At 43.7% G+C, this 20494-nt stretch overlaps 1 protein-coding gene across 1 annotated transcript in view; it reads left to right on the top strand.

Moving 5' to 3' along the window:
- LOC133622891 (uncharacterized) overlaps positions 1-20494 on the top strand; it is a 586815-nt gene that overhangs the window by 315916 nt on the left and 250405 nt on the right. The window lies entirely within an intron of this gene.

Here is a 20494-nt window from a genome sequence, read left to right as displayed (position 1 = left end):
GAGAAACCTTGGAGAGGACCGCATATGTGGGTAACCCCCCCCCCCTCTAGGGGAGACCGAAAGCAATGGATGTCGAGTGGGTCTGACATAATATTGTGAGAGTCCAGTCCATAGTGGATCCAACATAACAGTAAGAGTCCAGTCCATAGTGGGGCCAGCAGGACACCATCCCGAGCGGAGACGGGTCAGCAGCGTAGAGATGTTCCCAGCCGATGCACAGGCGAGCGGTCCACCCCGGGTCCCGACTCTGGACAGCCAGCACTTCATCCATGGCCACCGGACCTGTGCCCCCCCCCCCCCCCTCAAGGAAAAGGGGAGCAGAGGAGAAAAGAAAAGAAACGGCAGATCAACTGGTCTAACAGGGGGTCTATTTAAAGGCTAGAGTATACAAATGAGTTTTAAGATGGGACTTAAATGCTTCTACTGAGGTAGCATCTCTAATTGTTACCGGGAGGGCATTCCATAGTACTGGAGCCCCAATAGAAAACGCTCTATAGCCCGCAGACTTTTTTTGGGCTCTGGGAATCACTAATAAGCCGGAGTTCTTTGAACGCAGATTTCTTGCCGGGACATATGGTACAATGCAATCGACAAGATAGGACGGAGCTAGACCGTGTAGTATTTTATACGTAAGTAGTAAAACCTTAAAGTCACTTCTTAAGTGCACAGGAAGCCAGTGCAGGTGAGCCAGTATAGGCGTAATATGATCAAACTTTCTTGTTCTTGTCAAAAGTCTAGCAGCCGCATTTTGTACCAATTGTAGTCTTTTAATGCTAGACATAGGGAGACCCGAAAATAATACGTTACAGTAGTCGAGACGAGACGTAACGAACGCATGAATAATGATCTCAGCGTCGCTAGTGGATAAAATAGAACGAATTTTAGCGATATTACGGAGATGAAAGAAGGCCGTTTTAGTAACACTCTTAATGTGTGATTCAAACGAGAGAGTTGGGTCGAAAATAATACCCAGATTCTTTACTGAGTCGCCTTGTGTAATTGTTTGGTTGTCAAATGTTAAGGTGGTATTATTAAATAAATGTCGGTGTTTAGCAGGACCGATAATCAGCATTTCCGTTTTCTTGGCGTTGAGTTGCAAGAAGTTAGCGGACATCCATTGTTTAATTTCATTAAGACACGCCTCCAGCTGACTACAATCCGGCGTGTTGGTCAGCTTTAGGGGCATGTAGAGTTGGGTGTCATCAGCATAGCAATGAAAGCTAACACCGTATTTGCGTATGATTTCGCCTAGCGGCAGCATGTAAATACTAAAGAGTGCAGGGCCAAGAACCGAACCCTGAGGAACTCCGCACGTTACCTTAACATAGTCCGAGGTCACATTATTATGGGAGACGCATTGCATCCTGTCAGTAAGATAAGAGTTAAACCACGACAAAGCTAAGTCTGACATACCAATACGTGTTTTGATACGCTCTAATAAAATATTATGATCGACGGTATCGAAAGCAGCGCTAAGATCAAGAAGCAGCAACATAGATGACGCATCAGAATCCATCGTTAGCAGTAGATCATTAGTCATTTTTGCGAGGGCTGTCTCCGTAGAGTGATTTGCCCTGAAACCGGATTGAAAAGGTTCACAGAGATTGTTAGACACTAAGTGTTCATTTAGCTGCTGTGCGACAATTTTTTCGAGGATTTTCGAAATAAAGGGAAGGTGGGACACCGGTCGGTAGTTTACCATGAGGTCAGGATCAAGGTTAGGTCATTTGAGCAGAGGATGAATAACCGCTTTCTTGAATGCTAGGGGAACAGTGCCAGAGGAAAGTGATAAGTTTATAATATTTAGCACTGATGGACCTAATAATACAAAAAGCTCCTTGATAAGATATTGATATCCTTGACTACTAATAAACAGTATTGGCCCTGGAAAAAAACATATCGATCTCTAATTATGACCACTCCTTTTTTCGAAATTATGCAGAAAAGCACTCCAATACGCTCAAACTGCTTCGCCAAGTCGGGCATGATTTTGATGATTTATTTCTTTTTTAAAGCCAGATGTTCTTGTTCTTCTCAGCACTGTCTTTCACAGTCATTATTTCCAGTAGTTTGAAAACAACATTACGTAGATTTTGTCACGCTTGGGTCCCATTTTACTGCGCGGATCGTTCTCCCAAGATGCAGCAGGAACTCTGGAGGCAAGATGCAGGTAAGGAAATTATTTATTCCTCATAAATCATTCAAAATACCAAAAGACAAGATACAAAAAAAAGCAGATCGCACAGGGAGCTAAGAGAAAACTTAGCACAGGAATCGTGAGCAAAGAAGTGTGTGGCAAAAAACAGGAATAAGTAGCTCTCTGATTAGTGTCTAGGAGCAGGTGAGCGTCCCGAACACTAATCAGAGGCAGGTGAAACTAATCAGCACCCATGACAACTAAAACACAAACCCAGGGGTGCTGAAAACAGAACTGAGGGAGTCAAAAACTAAACAAAACATGATTCGGGCAATGGATCATGACAGATCTCTAAGCAAGACATGACGTTTTGGGCGGATATTACCGGGTTCACTGTGGCATTTGCTTTGCCAACTAATGGCAGATAGTCTTATAACAAATCTTCTTTGTCTGCAACTGAAAGCATAACAATTAGCAGAGAAACAAACTTGTATCTCAAAACATTTGTTAATTGGGGCACTCGTAAGTCGTAATGTTTTTTTTTTCATTAAAGCAATTTATTTTTAAATAAAGAAACTACTTCCAGTATAAGGCACACATACAATTAATTTTTCACTGCACTAGTTGATTGCCTAAACGGGCTGCTGTAGAAGTCGTAAGTCAACCAAGCGGTCCGTACCTCCAACTTCACTGAAATGTGTGCTTGTTTACAGCTAGAGTACAACCGAGGCAAATTCCCTGGCTTGTTTTCTATCATATTTGCAAATTGCAAGTAGTTGCATGAGATTAATTCTTATCAAGTTCAATTTATTCTGGTGGAGCAGCTGGAAGAGGTCGAAGTGTGGCCTGCATACTGTCTGTGAGCTGTCTGACAAGACGGCTGGCCTGTCAATCACCTCAGCCCTAGTTGCAGGTGTGGAGAAGGTGTGTGCATTCATGGTGCGCTGGCCGACTTGCACTCTGGCCCCTCACACCTGGTTTTTCCACTACGCTCTAATTGTCAATTCATTCATTTCCCACAAGTCTTCAACTCCTGCTGCGTGATCCCGCTATCTGCATCTAATCAACAGTGTATCTCCTCAGCTCCTCTTGTTAAGAGTGAAGAATAGTGAGTAAAACCGCTCTCCATAAGCGTGTCATGTACACCAATTATGGTAATCTGCCGCGTTTGCAGATGGTCCAGTTGTGATTGCAGCTTTTTGCGTCGTGAGAGGCCGCCTGAAATTGCCTCGTAAAAGCCACGTGCTACTCATTACTGCTCATCCTCAACCGAGTATCCCTTTGTCACTTGTCAGCCATCTGCGGAGGCTGTCCGTAGCACAAGCGGCAATGCAAAGTTGCACCAGAATCTATTGTCTTGGTAAATATGCAATGTATTTTTTTGGACCATAAGGCGCACTTAAAATCATTCTATTTTCTCAAAAATCGACAGTGCGCCTTCTGAGCCGGTGCGCCTAATGTACGTGTTAATTCTGGTTGTGCTTATCGACCTCGAAGCAGTTTTTTTGGTACATGATACGTGTGAAGAGTAGATGGCAGTCACGCATAAGAGACAGGTGTGGACTGCAGGTTGACGCCTGTTCAATAAATGGCGCAAGAAACACCACAACTTTGAAATTACATTGAGAATATAGAACATCTACGATGGAACACGGGGCATCACAGCTACTGTAGCCATATGTGCTGTGTATGGGTATTATTATGATGTGTGTATAAGGACCCCAAAATGACACCTATTAGGAGACATATCTTCTGGCGTTTTGTTTCACAATATTACCTATTGGTACCTGCTGATGTGTATTTGGGATCTGCATAAGTCCCGGAAATTGCAGTTGTAACTTATATCTGTTAGTAGATTCGCTACAAAAGTGCTAAAAGCTGACGGTACAACAAAGGAGCCACGTAAATAAGACCGCCCACAAAACGACGCCTCCTGAAGAGACGGTCAGAAAGCGGCTTGAAGATGGTCTGTAAAACATAATATATGTAACATATTGACCAAATAACCACCATTACATGTTATGTAGACCACAAGAAAGTGTTTTTAATGTAGAAAATGCCACGTGTTACTCATGACTGCTCATCCTCAACCGAGTATCCCTTTGTCACTTGTCAGCCGTCTACGGAGGCTGTCCGTAGCACAAGCGGCAATGCAAAGTTGCACCAGAAGCAACAAAACATCTATTGTCTTGGTAAATATGCAATGTTTGCTGACTGTATTTTTTTGGACAAAAAGGCGCACATAAAGTCATTCCATTTTCTCAAAAATCGACAGTGCGCCTTCTGAGCCGGTGCGCCTAATGTACGTGTTGATTCTGGTTGTGCTTACCGACCTCGAAGCAGTTTTTTTGGTACATGATACGTGTGAAGAGTAGATGGCAGTCACACATAAGAGACAGGTGTGGACTGCAGGTTGACGCCTGTTCAATAAATGGCGCAAGAAACACCACAACTTTGAAATTCCATTGAGAATATAGAACATTACACACAAAAATCTGTCAAAACACAACTTTAGTAAGCTACGATGGAACACGGGGCATCACAGCTACTGTAGCCATGTGTGCTGTGTATGGGTATTATTATGATGTGTGTATAAGGACCCCAAAATGACACCTATTAGGAGACATATCTTCTGGCGTTTTGTTTCACAATATTAAGCAAAACCGACTTTTCTTACCTATTGGTACCTGCTGATGTGTATTTGGGATCTGCATAAGTCCCGGAAATTGCAGTTGTAACTTATATCTGTTAGTAGATTCGCTACAAAAGTGCTAAAAGCTGACGGGACAACAAAGGAGCCACGTAAATAAGACCGCCCACAAAACGACGCCTCCTGAAGAGACGGTCAGAAAGCGGCTTGAAGATGGTCTGTAAAACATAATATATGTAACATATTGACCAAATAACCACCATTACATGTTATGTAGACCACAATAAAGTGTTTTTAATGTAGAAAATGCCACGTGTTACTCATTACTGCTCATCCTCAACCGAGTATCACTTTGTCACTTGTCAGCCGTCTACGGAGGCTGTCCGTAGCACAAGCGGCAATGCAAAGTTGCACCAGAAGCAACAGAACATCTATTGTCTTGGTAAATATGCAATGTTTGTTGACTGTATTTTTTTGGACAAAAAGGCGCACATAAAGTCATTCCATTTTCTCAAAAATCGACAGTGCGCCTTCTGAGCCGGTGCGCCTAATGTACGTGTTGATTCTGGTTGTGCTTACCGACCTCGAAGCAGTTTTGTTTGGTACATGATACATGTGAATGTCATGATCTGTGGTCTGGATTATGTTTTTGTTATTTTCTGTTAGTTTTAAGACTCCAATAGTTCCTGTTTTTGTACATGCTTGTTTATTTTAGTTTCCATGGTGACTGATTAGTTTCACCTGCCTCTGGTGTTCGGGACACGCACCTGCTCTAAATCAAGAGACCAGTATTTAAGCCTGTCTTTGCCTGTCAGTCGGCCTGGCGTCATTGCTTGTGTCATGCGATTGCTTAGTTCATGCTGCTCGTTTTCATGTCTGATTTCAAGTTTATGCTAAGTGTTTGCTTCATGCCTTGCCAAGTAAGTTTTGTTTGTTCATGCCACAGTTAGTGAGTTTTTGCCCTGTCCATAGTTTATGCCAAGTGTTAGCTTTTGTTTCCTGCGCTAAGTTGTGCCTTCACCTCGTGCACCTTTTTGTTTATACCTATTTGAGAGTCAAGATTCAATCGTGTTTCTACCTTCAAGTCCTGTCCGGAATAGTCCGTTTGCGTTCTGGGAGAACAAACCTCGCAGTAAGTTGCGAAACCCCCCCCGCTATGACAGTGAACAGTAGATGGCAGTCACACATAAGAGACACGTGTGGACTGCAGGTTGACGCCTGTTAAATAAATGACGCAAGCAGGTGACTGTAAGCAAGCAACACCACAACTTTGAAGTTTCATTGAGAATATAGAACATTACACACAAAAATCTGTCAAAACACAACTTTAGTAAGCTATGATGGAACGCGGGGCATCACAGCTACCATAGTCATACGTGCTGTGGTACAACGTACGGGTATTATTATGGTGTGTCTATAAGGACCCCAAAATGACACCTATGAGGAGACATATTTTCTGGCGTTTTGTTTCACAATATAAAGCAAAACCGACTTTTCTTACCTATTGGTACCTGCTGATGTGTATTTGGGATCTGCATAAGTCCCGGAAATTGCAGTTCTAACTTATATCTGTTAGTAGATTCGCTACAAAAGTGCTAAAAGCTAGCGGTACAACAAAGAAGGCGGGGAGAGGACGCTGTCGAAGTGAAGCCACGTAAATAAGACAGCCCAGAAAACGGCGCATCCTGAAGAGACGGTCAGAAAGCGGCTTGAAGATGGTCTGTTAAAAATAATCTATGCAACATTTTGACCAAAGAACCACCATTACATGTTATGTAGACCACAAGGAAGTGTTTTTAATGTAGAAAGAAACATCATAATATGATCCCTTTAATGCACCTTATAATCTGGCGCTCCTTTTGTATGGAAATAGACCCGCTCATCGCCAGTGCGCCTTATAATCCGGTGCGCCCTATGGTCCGAAACATACAAAGGAGTCACACTAATTAGACCAGGACTGTAAACCCAGTGTAATTATCTTGTAACAGGTATTTTCCCTGAGTAAACAATATGCCTTTTTAAAACCGACCCTCACAAACATACCTAATTATACAATTTTATCTTTCCCTTGATATTTCACTCCGTAGACGTACAGGTAGTTATTCACTTCCAGCTATTTCCATCCTATCCAAATGTCAGTCCTCGATGGGGACTGTGGCATTTAAAGTGTGTCACCTTGTGTTGTGTAGTGACTCAGGGACGTGTGCACAGTTAACTGTGAATTCATAATTATCTACACCAAACTGTTAAAATGGGCAGGTTTTTTTGTACAAAAGCCATAGTCAATAAAATGTGGAGGCAGACTACAAGGTATAAGTGCTGTAACCTTTGTGATGTGGGGTTTCCTGCCACCCATGATTCTTGTTTAGTGTGTAATTACTGAGGCTGCACAGCAAAATGTCACCAGCAGACAAACTGTAAGGACAACTACACTGTCAATGAAGGATTCATGCAATATGGTTTGTCTAACATAGGAAAGCAAATTAAATACAATGAGTAAAAAATGTTTTAAAAAAAATATCAAAGGCTACTAAACTGTCTTCAAAAAATTAAATTTCCTATATCTATAGTCTATAGTCAGATTACATGCTCTGTGTACTGCAAACTAATTCCTAGCCCTTTCCTGCTCTGTCCCTAATAAGAATACAAAGACACATTTTCAAAAAGCATCAATAATACGTCATTTTCGTTCCGTAACCTGTATAATAACCAAACTGTAACAAAATGTATTATTGTAAGAGCGAAAACCGAGGAACTATTTTTCTAGTGTAGTAACACATCGGCGTGCTTTGGTATTAGCCGTAGAAGATAACTACGGCAAGAGATAAGCTAGCTTTTACGTCAGCACGAAGCGTGTCTGAGTTTGTAATGCACAACACTGCGATAGAACACCAACTGACTGAAAAACATGAACAATCATATTACAGTATCTGTAAAGTGTTAGCCCACATTTCATGTTTTATTTGTACACAGCTACCTATACAGCGTATGTTGTCTGTAATGATACACACATGACATGCTGCGTGTATCATAATCAATATAAAGTGTGACTCACTCGATGGACAGTTCTCTCTTTGGTCCAACTGGCCAGGGAAATTGTTTCAGTTTTTTTTCTGGTAAGCACTCCATTTATGTCAAAATAGCTTGTCTCCAAATTGCACATTTGCAGCTTTGTGTCGCTTTCACCTCACTCGATCTGCTTCAGTCTGCTCCAACGTCTCACTCTTCCTTTGTGCTCGCTTCTAGAAGCAGTAGTCCACCTTTCGTTCATTCACCTTCAAAAAGATAAGGTTGTGAATTTTCATTTGTCAGAAAATAGTCGTCTTCGTTGTTTGTTACCAAGTCTGCCATGATTAGGACACACATAAGCGTTTTGCATCCGGAAGTAGGAACACACTGGAAGGCCGACGTGTGCTGCTGTGAAAACAGAAATCAATGTGCGGAAGAATTATACGGTAATTATTGAACATATTACATATTGTTCTGAAGGTGTCTGTTAATAATGTGGATATTGTACATATTACATATTGTTATGAAGGTGTCTGTTACTACATTATATATACATATACATTATATATATACTTGCAGTGTGTATATTGAACATATCACATATTGTTATGAAGGTTTCTGTTACTACATTATATATATATATATATATATACTTGCAGTGTGTAAATAAAACATATGACATATTGTTATGAAGGTGTCTGTTACTACATTATATATATACTTGCAGTGTGTATATTGTACATATTACACATTGTTATGGAGGTGTCTGTTACTACATTATATATATAATTGCAGTGTGTATATAAAATATATTACATATTGTTATGAAGGTGTCTGTTACTACATTATATATATACTTGCAGTGTGTATATTGTACATATTACATATTGTTATGGAGGTGTCTGTTACTACATTATATATATACTTGCAGTGTGTATATTGTACATATTACATTTTGTTATGGAGGTGTCTGTTACTACATTATATATATACTTGCAGTGTGTATATTGTACATATTACACATTGTTATGAAGGTGTCTGTTACTACATTATATATATATATATAATTGCAGTGTGTATATTGTACATATTACATATTGTTATGGAGGTGTCTGTTACTACATTATATACAGTATATAATTGCAGTGTGTATATAAAATATATTACATATTGTTATGAAGGTGTCTGTTTCTACTCTATATATATATATATACTTGCAGTGTGTATATTGTACATACTATATATTGTTATGGAGGTGTCTGTTACTACATTATATATATATATATATATATATATATATATATATAGCGGCGATGACCAAGAAGAACGCGGAGTTGGAATATAATTATAACATTTTATGTACATATTTATATACAGATTTGAACAATTAGTGATTCACTGAAATATATTTATTAATTGTGGTTCTTACAAAAAATATATCTTATAAAATATAAAAGCTAAAATGTCTCTTAAAGCTCTGCCCCTTTAATTAGTGAATACTAAATAGTTTAACTTTAGCCTACTACTACAACCATATTATTTACCAGCAACATGAAGTGAAACAGAGGCAGAGGTGTCCTGCCACAGTCAGTCAACCTCCTCCTCCTCCTCCTGCTGAACAGGTCGCACCGGACTGTAGGCCTACCTCCTCTCCAAGTCCAGCCCTTTTCGGCCGTTGAAAACATTTTTCTATACTCATCTGTGTGAAGGAGTGAACATCCAACATTAGAATTTATTACTAACGAGCAGAAGCGCTCTATGTACAGTGCCGTCTAACCAGCAGCTCAACACATGCAGGGTTCAACGTTAAGGTTTTTTTCTACTTGCCCGACTTCTCAAATCTACTTGCCCCAATATTTTTACTTGTCCTGCCTAGGTTTTTTTCTGGCTGTGTAGTGCTCATGGCTTATATCTTACTAGAATCCTTCCCGTTGACTATTTACAACACTACACAGTATTTATTATTATTATTATTATCTATAATTACATTTAAATGGCATTGCATACATGTAAAATTAAATGCTATTTCACATTATTTGACCAGTAGAAGTTACACCCATCTGAACAGGTCATCCACCTGTTTAAAGCCCAATCACAGTTGACATCTTGAAATGAAGGGCCTTTAATGGCCAAAACATTAACCTGGACAACATTTTAACAGCTGTTTGGCTCAGATTTTATTCTTTTCATTGCATTCACATGCTGCAGTGGACAGTGGACAATTTAGCTTCAGTACATGTGTGTTTATTGACAACAGGGTTATAACCTGGACACGTTAGCTCGTCGGTATGAAAACAGGTGACCGAGTCAAACAGCGGCGGTGTTAATGAAGCAGCGTCAGGCGAAACCGTCAGTGAAACGCTCGGTGAAATCGCGGATTAACATTAAATATATGACGAGCCGCGAGCGATGCAGCTATAACCTATCTACCTATAACACCTGTAAAAATGAAGCAATGCTACCACGCTAGCAAGCGTTAGCTAGCCGGCTATGAGCCACCAAGCTGCTAACTATCGCCAAAAGGCACCATTTAAGTTTTTTTCCCCATGGCATCCTGGATCAAGGCTTTCAGCAGCTTTTGGACGTTTGAGGTAGAAACGTAGGAAGCGCCATCATTATGAAAAGTAGTCGGCGAGTATTTTGGTCCCGTCCGTCCGTCCCTCTTCTTCTTCTTCTTCTGGCCCACCAGGTGAATTAAGTGCTATTGGCGGAGTTACAATGCATACCGCCACCTACTGCACCGGAGGTGTAACTACAATCAACATTCACAGACAGTCCCATTGCTTTTATGAGCGGTCGAGCGAGTCAAAAGCCGAAAAATCCATTTGTGGCGGACATAATTCTTTCGTGGCGGGCCGCCACAAATAAATGAATGTGTGGGAAACACTGATATATATATAGATATATATATATATATACTTGCAGTGTGTATATAAAACATATTACATATTGTTATGAAGGTGTCTGTTACTACATCTGGGTAGAACAGGGAGTTTGTTGATTATATCGAGCATTGCTGCCACCTAGCTTCAGGCTTTTGTATCGTTCTAAAATTAATACCAGAATGTTGACCCAAATATTGAACATCTCCCCTGCATTATTCGCGTACAGCTAATGGAAAATAGATACAGGTGTGCAATGACAGCTGGCTATCACAGTTACTCTTAGGTATGAGAACCTTTAGCTTCTCGATTCCAATTTACCGCGTCTCTGATTGGCGGATGAATCCACACAAATTGCCTTCGACTAATGACGGCCCCCTAACACTTGACTGCAAGGCGGCCTCCATGACATCATAAGCCTGGGGAAATGGGAGAGCCAGCCAGCCAGCTATAGTGTCATTCTATTACCTGCTGAAATTGATGCCGGCATATCTTCTCCGTGATTAGCTTTGTCTCGAATAACAATGATAGCTTTAAGTGTGTCTAATTGAGGCTGGGCTCCCCCTCCCTCTATTGTGTGAAAGTGCTTAGTCATTTTGTCTGTCCTTTTAATAATTACATTATCATTTTACGCCCCTGCCAGTTACTTGAGAAGTGGGTCGGCGCATGTGTCGAAGTGAAAGCTCATTATTGGAGCTGAATTATGTGCAGTTTATTGATCCCTGTGGTGGATTATGGCACTCCAAGTCGGTCTAGACCGAAGAGTTAGCCAGATGACAGTGGCGGGGACGTATAGGTCCCCAGGGGAGAATTCCTGGGCTCACTTAGCAATTAATTCCTTGCAGGTAATGGAATTTTAGTTCACACTAAATTCTCCAATGCCTTGGCATGTAAAGTGCCTTACACATTAAAAATAAACATTAACAATATAAATTAACAAAATTAGATGCTAAAGAAAAACCATATTGTTGTTTCCCTTATCTGTCTCTCCAGACATTTTTTGTGTATGTATCAACCTAAATTGTCTGAATTTGTGGCAGATTTTTGTTTTGAGGCTTGTTTTTATTATTTGTTGCTATCAATATTATTACTGTTATCAGTGTCTAAGTGTTTCTTGGAACCTTAAAGTACCAATAGATTGGAAAAAAGTTGACTTTTTATGCTTATGTGTTTCATTGTATCCATTAAACCAGGGGTCCCTAAACTACGGCCCGCGGGAAAGTCCCAAGTTAAAAAAAAAAAATTATATATATATATATATATATATATATATATATATATATATATATGCAGCTCCTCTCTGAGCTGCCACCTTAACATGGTAGAGGAGTTTGCGTGTCCCAATGATCCTAGGAGCTATGTTGTCCGGGGGCTTTATGCCCCCTGGTAGGGTCTCCCAAAACAAACTGGTCCTAGGTGAGGGATCAGACAAAGAGCAGCTCGAAGACCTCCATGAAATATAACAACCAAGGACCCAGATTTCCCTCGCCCGGATGCGGGTCACCGGGGCCCCCCTCTGGAGCCAGGCCCGGAGGTGGGGCACGATGGCGAGCGCCTGGTGGCCGGACCTGTCCCCATGGGGCCCGGCCAGGCTCAGCCCGAAGAGGCAACGTGGGTCCCCCCTCCAATGGGCTCACCACCCATAGCAGGGGTCATAGAGGTCGGGTGCGATGTGAGCTGGGCGGCAGCCGAAGGCAGGGCACTTGGCGGTCCGATCCTCGGCTACAGAAGCTAGCTCTTGGGACGTGGAATGTCACCTCGCTGGGGGGGAAGGAGCCTGAGCTAGTGCGCGAGGTGGAGAAGTTCCGGCTAGATATAGTCGGACTCACTTCGACGCACAGCAAGGGCTCTGGAACCAGTTCTCTCGAGAGGGGCTGGACTCTCTTCCACTCTGGCGTTGCAGGCAGTGAGAGGCGACGGGCTGGGGTGGCAATTCTTGTTTCCCCCCGGCTCAGAGCCTGCACGTTGGAGTTCAACCCGGTGGATGAGAGGGTAGCTTCCCTCCGCCTTCGGGTGGGGGAACGGGTCCTGACTGTGGTTTGCGCTTACGCGCCAAACCGCAGCTCAGAGTACCCACCCTTTTTGGATTCACTCGAGGGAGTACTGGAGAGTGCTCCCCCGGGTGATTCCCTCGTTCTACTGGGGGACTTCAATGCTCATGTTGGCAACGACAGTGAAACCTGGAGAGGCGTGATTGGGAAGAATGGCGGTGTTTTGTTATTTGGACTTTTGTGCACGTCACAGATTGTCCATAACGAACACCATGTTCAAACATAAGGGTGTCCATATGTGCACTTGGCACCAGGACACCCTAGGCCGCAGTTCCATGATCGACTTTGTAGTTGTGTCATCAGATTTGCGGCCTGATGTTTTGGACACTCGGGTGAAGAGAGGGGCGGAGCTTTCTACCGATCACCACCTGGTGGTGAGTTGGCTGCGATGGTGGGGGAGGATGCCGGACAGACCTGGCAGGCCCAAACGCATTGTGAGGGTTTGCTGGGAACGTCTGGCAGAGTCTCCTGTCAGAGAGAGTTTCAATTCCCACCTCCGGAAGAACTTTGAACATGTCACGAGGGAGGTGCTGTACATTGAGTCCGAATGGACCATGTTCCGCGCCTCTATTGTCGAGGCGGCTGATTGGAGCTGTGGCCGCAAGGTAGTTGGTGCTTGTCGTGGCGGTAATCCTAGAACCCGTTGGTGGACACCGGCGGTGAGGGATGCCATCAAGCTGAAGAAGGAGTCCTATCGGGTTCTTTTGGCTCATAGGACTCCTGAGGCAGCGGACAGGTACCGACAGGCCAAGCGGTGTGCGGCTTCAGCGGTCGCAGAGGCAAAAACTCGGACATGAGAGGAGTTCGGGGAAGCCATGGAAAACGACTTCCGGACGGCTTCGAAGCAATTCTGGACCACCATCCGCCGCCTCAGGAAGGGGAAGCAGTGCACTATCAACACCGTGTATGGCGAGGATGGTGTTCTGCTGACCTCGACTGCGGATGTTGTGGATCGGTGGAGGGAATACTTCGAAGACCTCCTCAATCCCACCAACACGTCTTCCTATGAGGAAGCAGTGCCTGGGGAGTCTGTGGTGGGCTCTCCTATTTCTGGGGCTGAGGTTGCTGAGGTAGTTAAAAAGCTCCTCGGTGGCAAGTCCCCGGAGGTAGATGAGATCCGCCCAGAGTTCCTTAAGGCTCTGGATGCTGTGGGGCTGTCTTGGTTGACAAGACTCTGCAGCATCGCGTGGACATCGGGAGCGGTACCTCTGGATTGGCAGACCGGGGTGGTGGTTCCTCTCTTTAAGAAGGGGAACCGGAGGGTGTGTTCTAACTATCGTGGGATCACACTCCTCAGCCTTCCCGGTAAGGTCTATTCAGGTGTACTGGAGAGGAGGCTACGCCGGATAGTCGAACCTCGGATTCAGGAGGAACAGTGTGGTTTTCGTCCTGGTCGTGGAACTGTGGACCAGCTCTATACTCTCGGCAGGGTCCTTGAGGGTGCATGGGAGTTTGCCCAACCAGTCTACATGTGTTTTGTGGACTTGGAGAAGGCATTCGACCGTGTCCCTCGGGAAGTCCTGTGGGGAGTGCTCAGAGAGTATGGGGTATCGGACTGTCTGATTGTGGCAGTTCGCTCCCTGTATGCTCAGTGCCAGAGCTTGGTCCGCATTGCCGGCAGTAAGTCGGACACGTTTCCAGTGAGGGTTGGACTCCGCCAAGGCTGCCCTTTGTCACCGATTCTGTTCATAACTTTTATGGACAGAATTTCTAGGCGCAGTCAAGGCGTTGAGGGGATCTGGTTTGGTGGCTTCAGGATTAGGTCTCTGCTTTTTGCAGATGATGTGGTCCTGATGGCTTCATCTGGCCAGGATCTTCAGCTCTCACTGGATCGGTTCGCAGCCGAGTGTGAAGCGACTGGGATGAGAATCAGCACCTCCAAGTCCGAGTCCATGGTTCTCGCCCAGAAAAGGGTGGAGTACCATCTCCGGGTTGGGGAGGAGATCTTTCCCCAAGTGGAGGAGTTCAAGTACCTCGGAGTCTTGATCACGAGTGAGGGAAGAGTGGATTGTGAGATCGACAGGCGGATCGGTGCGGCGTCTTCAGTAATGCGGACGCTGTATCGATCCGTTGTGGTGAAGAAGGAGCTGAGCCGGAAGGCAAAGCTCTCAATTTTCCGGTCGATCTACGTTCCTATCCTCACCTATGGTCATGAGCTTTGGGTTATGACCGAAAGGACAAGATCACGGGTACAAGCGGCCGAAATTAGTTTCCTCCGCCGGGTGGCGGGGCTATCCCTTAGAGATAAGGTGAGAAGCTCTGCCATCCGGGGGGAGCTCAAAGTAAAGCCGCTGCTCCTCCACATCGAGAGGAGCCAGATGAGGTGGTTCGGGCATCTGGTCAGGATGCCACCCGAACGCCTCCCTAGGGAGGTGTTTAGGGCACGTCCGACCGGTAGGAGGCCGTGGGGAAGACCCAGGACACGTTGGGAAGACTATGTCTCCCGGCTGGCCTGGGAACGCCTCGGGGTCCCACAGGAAGAGCTGGACGAAGTGGCTGGGGAGAGGGTTGTCTGGGCTTCCCTGCTTAGGCTGCTGCCCCCGCGACCCGACCTCGGATAAGCGGAAGAAGATGGATGGATGGATGGATGGATGGATATATATGCAAACCTTGTTTCTATATCAGTTGGGAAATCGTGTTAGATATAAATATAAACGGAATACAATGATTTGCAAATAATTTTTAACCCATATTCAGTTGAATATGCTACAAAGACAATATATTGGATGTTCAAACTGATAAACATTTTTTTTTTTGCAAATAATCATTAACTTTAGAATTTGATGCCAGCAACACGTGACAAAGAAGTTGGGAAAGGTGGCAATAAATACTGATAAAGTTCAGGAATGCTCATCAAACACTTATTTGGAACATCCCAAAGGTGTCCAGGCTAATTGGGAACAGGTGGGTGCCATGATTGGGTATAAAAACAGCTTCGCAAAAAATGGTCAGTCTTTCACAAGGATGGGGCGAGGTACACCCCTTTGTCCACAACTGCGTGAGCAAATAGTCAAACAGTTTAAGAACAACGTTTCTCAAAGTGCAATTGCAAGAAATTTAGGGATTTCAACATCTACGGTCCATAATATCATCAAAAGGTTCAGAGAATCTGGAGAAATCACTCCACGTAAGCGGCATGGCTGGAAACCAACATTGAATGACTGTGATCTTAGATCACTCAGACGGCACTGTATCAAAAACCGACATCAATCTCTAAAGGATATCACCACATGGGCTCAGGAACACTTCAGAAAACCACTGTCACTAAATACAGTTTGTCGCTATATCTGTAAGTGCAAGTTAAAGCTCTACTAGCCTTTAAATAGCCCCCCTGTTAGACCAGTTGATCTGCCGTTTCTTTTCTGTTCTCCTCTGCTCCCCTTTTCCTTGAGGGGGGGGGGGGGGGGGGGGGGGGGGGGCACAGGTCCGGTGGCCATGGATGAAGTGCTGGCTGTCCAGAGTCGGGACCCGGGGTGGACCGCTCGCCTGTGCATCGGCTGGGAACATCTCTGCGCTGCTGACCCGTCTCCGCTCGGGATGGTGTCCTGCTGGCCCCACTATGGACTGGACTCTTACTATTATGTTGGATCCACTATGGACTGGACTCTCACAATATTATGTCAGACCCACTCGACATCCATTGCTTTCGGTCTCCCCTAGAGGGGGGGGGGGTTACCCACATATGCGGTCCTCTCCAAGGTTTCTCATAGTCATTCACATCGACGTCCCACTGGGGTGAGTTTTTCCTTGCCCGTATGTGGGCTTTGTACCGAGGATGTCGTTGTGGCTTGTGCAGCCCTTTGAGACACTTGTGATTTAGGGCTATATAAATAAAGATTGATTGATTGATTGATTGATACTATGCAAAGCGAAAGCCATTTATCAACAACATCCAGAAACGCCGCCGGCTTCTCTGAGCCCGAGATCATCTACGATGGACTGATGCAAAGTGGAAAAGTGTTCTGTGGTCTGACGAGTCCACATTTCAAATTGTTTTTCCCGGAGGGAACCCACGCAGTCACGGGGAGAACATGCAAACTCCACACAGAAAGATCCCGAGCCCGGGATTGAACTCCGGACTACTCAGGACCTTCGTATTGTGGGGCACATGCACTAACCCCTGTATCACCGCGCTGCCTATATATACATATAGTTATTATTTTAATTGTTTTTTATTATTATTTTTAAAAATCTGTCGTTTCTAATCCATTTTCTACCGCTTGTTACTCTCTGTGTCTCCTAGCCGCTCAGGCAAATCATATTGTCTAAAAAAATCATTTTCACATCGATAACGGCACCCGAGTCAAACAGTTTGGGGACCCCTGCATCAAACCATATCCAATTGTATCTACAATCCTCAAAGTATGTGAACATCACAAACATAACAAAATGCCGCAAACTCACTCGGCCATTTTGAATATTCCGCTCCCAATATCTTTGGCAATTTCCGTAGAGTCTATATCACTGTAGTAACACTTCTGCACTCAGATCATATTATCAGCTCAGTCATACTGGAAATACACAAAAATTGGAAAGAGATATGGCTTGTATCATTCACAATCGTTATGTAAGACAAGAACACATGCGCTTGGCTTCTTTTATGCATTCGAACTCATGAATAAATAGCTAACAATTATGTCAACAGATCGAGGGTCCTCTATTGTTCCAATTGTACTCTCTAAAAAACATCCAGAAACTGCCAACAATATTCCATCTACATGTCATGACCTAAAAATTGAAAAAATATGAGCGATATCGTTGCGGCCCGTTGATAGCAGTGAGCTATTGCTAGCTTACGCAGCTATTGTTGACACACTAAGTCGTCGGCTGCTTCTGCTTCGTCTCAAACTTGCTAAAAGTTCATTCTAGATTATAATTCATGCATCTCTTACCTGGTAGTCGACAAATGTTGCCATGGGCCGAAAGGCTGGTCGTTTTTCACATCCAACGGGGAGATGGCAAAAAAGACACCAGTTGCTGCAACTTTTTCTAACTCTTTGTGAGGATTGTGATTGAAATTTCATCTAACCAGGTTTATGCGAGCATCCCGTCGGTCGGCGTCCCAGCAAGAGTAGAAATATTACAGTAAGTTTTTTATTATGGTCTATTGTGGTTAGTTTGTATGTTTAGCACCGAGCAATGCTACTGATGCTCGTGTTACAATACAGCTTCTTACGTTTAGCACTCGGCTTCTAAAACCTTTTTGCTCATCCTCTTTGTGTTCGGGCTCAAAAGTATAAGGTTTTTGGGTCATAATTTTCCCAAAGTAATCGTTGTTGGCTCTCACAAAGTCTGCTTGAATAGCATTGTTGTTGATGGGGAAGGGATCTGTGGTTGCTACTTCTACATCACAGATCACATGACTGGCTTCTTCATTATCTCTCAAAATGGCTCCAGAATCTCCGTGAGATTGATACTATTTTGATCATATCTTTTTATTAACTAACTTTGGAAGTCTTTTGGTGTCTTAAATCAGATATATATGATAACTGCTTCAATATAGCGGCAACTTTTTTTCCACTCTACTGGTACCGTATTTTCCGCACTATAAGGCGCACCGGATTATTAGCCGCACCTTCAATGAATTACATATTTCATAACTTTGTCCACCAATAAGCCGCCCCGGATTATAAGCCGCGCCTACGCTGCGCTAAAGGGAATGTCAAAAAAACAGTCAGATAGTTCAGTCAAACTTTAATAATATATTGAAAACCAGCGTTCTAACAACTCTGTCCCAAAATGTACGCAAATGTGCAATCACAAACATAGTAAAATTCAAAATGGTGTAGAGCAATAGCAACATAATGTTGCTCGAACGTTAATGTCACAACACACAAAATAAACATAGCGCTCACCTTCTGAAGTTATTCTTCATTCGTAAATCCTTCGAATTCTTCGTCTTCGGTGTCCGAATTGAAACGTTGCGCAAGCGTGGTATCCAAAATGGCCGGTTCCGTCTCGTCGAAGTCATCGGAGTCAGTGTCACTGTTGTCCAGCAGTTCTGTGAATCCTGCCTTCCGGAAAGCTCGGACCACAGTTGTGACCGAAATATCTGCCCAGGCATTTACGATCCACTGGCAAATGTTGCCGTATGTCGTCCGGCGCTGTCTGCCCGTCTTAGTGAAGGTGTGTTCGCCTTCGGAGCTGTGTGAAAAAAGCCACCCGGCCTCTTCGCGTAAACTTCCCTTAACCACTCGCTCATCTTTTCTTCATCCATCCATCCCTTCGAGTTAGCTTTTATGATGACGCCGGCTGGAAAGGTCTCTTTTGGCAAGGTCTTCCTTTTGAATATCACCATGGGTGGAAGTTAGCATGGCAAGCTAGAACCACAGTGAAGGATGACTTCTCATTCCCTGTGGTGCGAATATTCACCGTACGTGCTCCCGTTCCACAGTGCGGTTCACAGGAATATCAGTTGCTGTGAAATACGGTAGTAATCCGTGTGCGGATGGAGAGATTGCGTCTTTTTATGAACCGGATCCTTGTCGCTTAGTAGGAGCCATTTTGTGGTCTTTACAGATGTAAACAGGAAATGAAACGTACGGTGATATCCGCGCGTTTTTTCTTCTTCTTCCGGGGGCGGGTGGTTGCTTACAGTAGAAGAAGAAGCGCTTCCTGTTCTATGGGGGCGGGTGCTTTCCTTGGCGGTTGCTTGCGTAGAAGAAGAAGCGCTTCCTGTTCTACCGGGAAAAAAGATGGCGGCTGTTTACCGAAGTTGCGAGATCGAAACTTTATGAAAATGAATCGTAATAAAGCGCACCGGGTTATAAGGCGCACTGTCAGCTTTTGAGAAAATGTGTGGTTTTTAGGTGCGCCTTATAGTGCGGAAAATACGGTACTTTAACCTAATAAAGCAAATGATTTCAACAAACATTGGCAAACAAATACTGTATTTATACTACACAGATTCAAAAGTAGAACCAGATGGCAGTAAAAGCACATACCCATAGTATGTGTCAAATTACTGTATTTTTAAAGTAATCATTTTTAGTAATGATTAAGTGTAATCAAACAAAGAAACACCACCAGCGAAAATGACGCTGATTGGCCAAATTGTTCAGAAAACTTTCGGGCATTGGACAAAGTTGCAAGGCTGCGCACAATTGGTTGAATTTGTTTGAATCAGCGCAATCGTGACATTGCACATTCATGGAGGGACTGCCTTATAATAAACCGATAAATAAACAAAACCCTGAATATGGATATTTTGGATATGCATTTCCCTCCTACTGAGTGGCAATGCTCAAGGTTGATAGATAAGCTTTAGTGTGCTCCCATTTTCTAAATAGCATTTGCTAATCTCCATCATAGGCTAGGTGAGGTTGTTTGTGTGATAAAAGGCTCATTGAATGGGGAAAGGCCAAAGTGCTGAGTAAGAGGCCGTAGAGTACATTCATCTCTATAAAGCCAGGGGTCGGCTTTAAAGCTATCCATCATTATCTTGATTAACAACGTTTCCCCTTTGCCACCCATGGCTAGTAGCTGTTTGTCCTTCAGTGGAGTCATTGAGACTCCAATCATGTGGAAAGACAAGACAAGTATCTTATTTTTTTCAAGATATACCATTTTTTTTTTGCTCAATACCATACAGAACCTTATAATGATTTCTGAGTACCTTAATAATAGGGTACGCTATAGCCTATGGTTCTTTGACTCTATTTGGCCTATTGGTTTATGTTGTTTTCTTCAAACTCTCCCATTTTACACACTTAAACACACAACAATACGCATACACAACAACACACACTCACACACACATGCGCGC

Source organism: Nerophis lumbriciformis, linkage group LG12, assembly GCF_033978685.3.
Source record: "Nerophis lumbriciformis linkage group LG12, RoL_Nlum_v2.1, whole genome shotgun sequence".
Taxonomy (NCBI): domain Eukaryota; kingdom Metazoa; phylum Chordata; class Actinopteri; order Syngnathiformes; family Syngnathidae; genus Nerophis; species Nerophis lumbriciformis.
This window is presented reverse-complemented; position numbering and strand designations above follow the sequence as displayed.